Below are 4,060 nucleotides of genomic sequence, written 5' to 3'. Positions count from 1 at the left end.
TACAGAAATATGATTTTAGAGCACGTGTTGGCTTTGTACAGGGTCAACTTAGCTATAATAAAGAACTCCCCAACTCTTTTGTGAACCAGGAGCTTCATTTTTTTTTATCCCTGACAACAGTTATATCCACATTTCCCTGCCTCATTTTTACTTCTTTGAGAATCAACTGACTTCCTTTTGAGAAAAATATTTTTGTTTATAACCTATGTATTAAAATATTAATGGCTGAATGTTTTGTGGATCTAAACCTGTTATTTTTTTGTTTTGCTAACCTTGTTCACTGTGGCTAATTTTCTTATGGATTTTGAACTTGCACATGGCTCATATCATCTGTGGGAATCCTGGTCCAAGTAGTATTCCTCCAGGGAGAAATACCATTTGTCTCCATTATGTGCCCTCAGATCTTGCCAACCTAGGACAAGATAGCCTCATCTCTTAGAGTAACGGTGGGGGGAGGGAAGGAATGGGGACAACTGTAACTGAACAACAATCGAAAAAGAATCACCTAACCACCTATGTTGCATGAATTCAAAATTGAAACACGAGATCTGAAAAATAGTTGTGAATTCTCAGTACGAAAATTTTGTTCAATTGTTTTTCTGGCACTTCATTTACTTAGAACTGAGAACAAAACAGATAGGTTGTTTTGTTCCTTTGCTTGAAAGGGATGGCACATGTGTTTAGTAGACGACCCTACCAATTAGGCTGAGGCAGCTAAATATTGCACGTGGGGTTGAGGGTTTGGGGAAATTCTAATCTATACTTTCACTGAGAATGTAGTCCTTTTGGAAAAAAAAGGAAAAATAACAGACAAGGTTTAGAAAATGAAAAGATGCTTCACTTTACAAAAGCAATTGGAGATTATATATACAAAAAAAATAAATTAACAAAAACTTGGCTTATTCACAATTTTAAGAACTTATTAACTGCTCAAAAAGCAAAATAAACATAAAAATTTCTTTAAAATTGGTATTACATCATTGAAATCAAGTTAGAGACAAACGTTAAATAATTTTAAAGGAATAATGTATAAACAAGGACCTACCAGATTTTTATCCACAACAATATATATTTTGAGGTATTGAGGGAATAACTTGAAAAATTCCACTCTCTGAAAAACACACAACATGAATACTGAGAAATTTCTAAAAATGGATCTTTTATTGAAATTATTTTCAAAGATAGATTGAGAGACATGTTGCTACCAATTATATAACAAGGCTATTTCAAATACAAAATTCAGGTACTATTAGGAAAATCCCAATACAAATGTACCTGGGTTAAAAAGAATTTTTACTGAGCTCACAAGCTACATAAGAACCCAGGTTCTTTGATGTGAGCAATAGCTGAAGTTGGAAATATTAACGTTATAGCGTGTAGCCTTTCTTTCCTTAGCCTTGTGATAATTCTCACAGTAATCTTCCGTATAGGCAGACTTATCAGTTTATCGGGAAACTACTTTTGGCAAACAATAGTTTTTAAAATGTTACTAAAGCATGATCAAAGGTGTTCACTAGGGCTAGGGATGTTATTTATGGCAGCTGGCAGCTGTTTGTGGAAGAGAATTAACCGCTTTGCTCTACGTGTCCTATGTAAGCCCTGGATGCCATTCATTTCTGAACCTTCGGGAAACACAGACTTAACTTACAAAGTCAGATCACATAATATTTACACCATGTAAATTATCAGACAATTGAGGAAAAGGAATAACTTACATTAATTATCCAAATGCCCACGTCAAAATTAATTTTTTGTTCTCTTTAATCCTATATTCACATATCTGTTTCCAATTGTCAATTACTATGTTTTTGCTACACTTTCATCTGATAACAAGCATAACAAAGAACTTAATTTCATTTTCTATTTATTTTAAAATTCATGCAGGTATCCCTTGAAAAAGTAAAATCTAATATTTGCAAGTCATCGAATTTTGCTCTGAAACTAATTTTATTTCACAAAATTATACTAAATAGATTAAAATTAAAGAGTCAACACTTACTTCTGATTTTTTTCTATAGTGATACTCTGAATTATTATAACTGTAAACATCACTGTCCCTTAAGAGAGGAAGGTTAAGGTTATAACCTTTGTCTTCATAAATCACGTGTATGAATTCTGATACGGTCTCCACGGGTTCTATTCCATATGAGACGTTTTTCAACTGCAACGTTCCCCTGAATGTTGAAATAATCAAAACATCTAAAATGATTCTACCAACACTATAATCTAATATTCTAACGAGAAATGTTGGTCAGGGCTTTTTGTTTCCATTAAGAGTCACCTTATTGTTTCTACTTTATCTCATTATTTTTGATGTGTTTCCCAGAACTGGACCAGTAATACCATAGGGCATGTATTGTTTTATATCATAACTGTTCCAAGAAAAATATTTCAAAGAAACTATGATGGTGGCGTGGAGCCACGTGCTGAGACAGTTTAAGACCCCTCCCTAGGGCATAGACTTCCTAAGCGGGTCTGCAGCACCTACAGGCGCTCTTTCCTTTGGTCTTAAGGCCCCTCCCTCTTTTGAGACACCTAAGTCTCCCTGACACTTGATGTCCTAAATAATTTGTGTGGGCTGAACTGAAGACACTACCTGGCTAAAAACAATTAGAGCTGAGCCAAAGTATCTATCAGATTGAGGCTTTCTACATCTGTCAACCATCCTAGGAAATTACGAGAACATAAAACACTGGGGAAAACTAAAATACAGAGAGATCCAGCAACAACCCCTACACGCAAGACTGCTGAAAGCCTCAAGCAACAGATCCTATCAGAATCAGCAGTAGCTTCCCATCAGGAACAGAGGCTGTCAGGGCAACCATCTATTGTATCAGTAGTTCTTGCTCACTCCTTAGGGAATTAAAGTAACAAAGGTGACTGCAGGACCAGAAAAGATATGTAGAGGATCAGCTCATACACTAGCAGGATCTAATACTGGCAAACGAGGTTTATTTCCATTGGTTACAACCTGAGTCCCGAACAAGTGTTGAGTGACACAAGAGAATTTGGAAAGCCTGCGATATATCCATAGTAATTGCAATCCATCTGAAAAAAATACATGAAGAAAAACAAATGAATAATGTATTTTAAAAATAGATACCACATAAATGTCATTTTCATGTATTATTACATTAGCTGCCTTAGTACATTAATATGAATGACAACCACCTAATGAAGCTGTGCCACGTAGAAATAAGAACTAGTCCAGATTATTCATTTTCGTGAGTGTATAAAATTATACTCTAGAAGTTTCAAAGTGTTCATATTTTTAAAGGAAATTCAGAGTAAGACATCTGTACAGAAAAGTAACTTAAGTCTTACCTGATTTAACAAAGGGTTAGCCTTCTGGGTGTCGTGTTGGTCATAAGAATAAACAACGGAAACTGATGATAAAAACGATCTGGGCGGAAAGCACAGAAAACATGCTCAAGTTGTAAAACAGAAAACAGAAAAAATATTCTCCATTATAAATTTTTCATCTTATTGGAGAATTTAAAGTAGTGCCAATTATCTTGGCACACCCTATTTTCCAAATACCTCTCTATCATTTACAATAGAGTAGGCACTGAGGGAGGCATTTTAACGCCAGTGACATACACTACCAAAATTCATGCTAACCAACAACCCAAATTCCAGGAAATATCAAACAGTAAAACAACATAGGTCCCAATTTCCAGCACAGAACTTTCAAATCTTTGTCTTTATTGTTCACTGACTCCAGATTTTAAACCTGAATATCAAATTAAAATGTAAGGTTAGAGTGTAACCTAGAAAGATTTCCTTGACATTGCTACAAACTCATTCACTAAGCTTAACTAAGTCCCAAGTTCTTCTTGATAAACTGGGTCAGAATTTTCTTTCATTCTCCTCAGTGTCTGTTCAGAAACTTGGCACCGCCCCTGCCCAATCACCCCACACAGCCTCCATGTCACCTCACTTTCACATAACCTGTGCCCGTCCTCACCTCTCACCTTTACCCCCGGAAGATGACTACTTTGGGTCAAAGCAAACACTCTACTGGTGCTACACATCCCATTCTGTGCCATATGTTGAAGAT

At 35.6% G+C, this 4,060-nt stretch overlaps 1 long non-coding RNA gene across 1 annotated transcript; it reads right to left on the bottom strand.

Annotated features, from left to right (window-relative positions):
• Window positions 1-2,015: 2,015 nt before the first annotated feature.
• LOC139440487 (uncharacterized) lies at window positions 2,016-3,428 on the bottom strand. Its single transcript, XR_011650716.1, has 3 exons — window positions 3,325-3,428; window positions 2,972-3,048; window positions 2,016-2,174 (listed from the first exon to the last, which is right to left on the bottom strand). It is a non-coding gene; the product is annotated as an uncharacterized lncRNA (long non-coding RNA).
• Window positions 3,429-4,060: the final 632 nt, after the last annotated feature.

This window comes from Desmodus rotundus, chromosome 13 (genome assembly GCF_022682495.2).
Source record: "Desmodus rotundus isolate HL8 chromosome 13, HLdesRot8A.1, whole genome shotgun sequence".
Taxonomy (NCBI): domain Eukaryota; kingdom Metazoa; phylum Chordata; class Mammalia; order Chiroptera; family Phyllostomidae; genus Desmodus; species Desmodus rotundus.
Note: the sequence above shows the minus strand (reverse complement) of the source record. Positions and strands in the feature narration are given on the sequence as shown.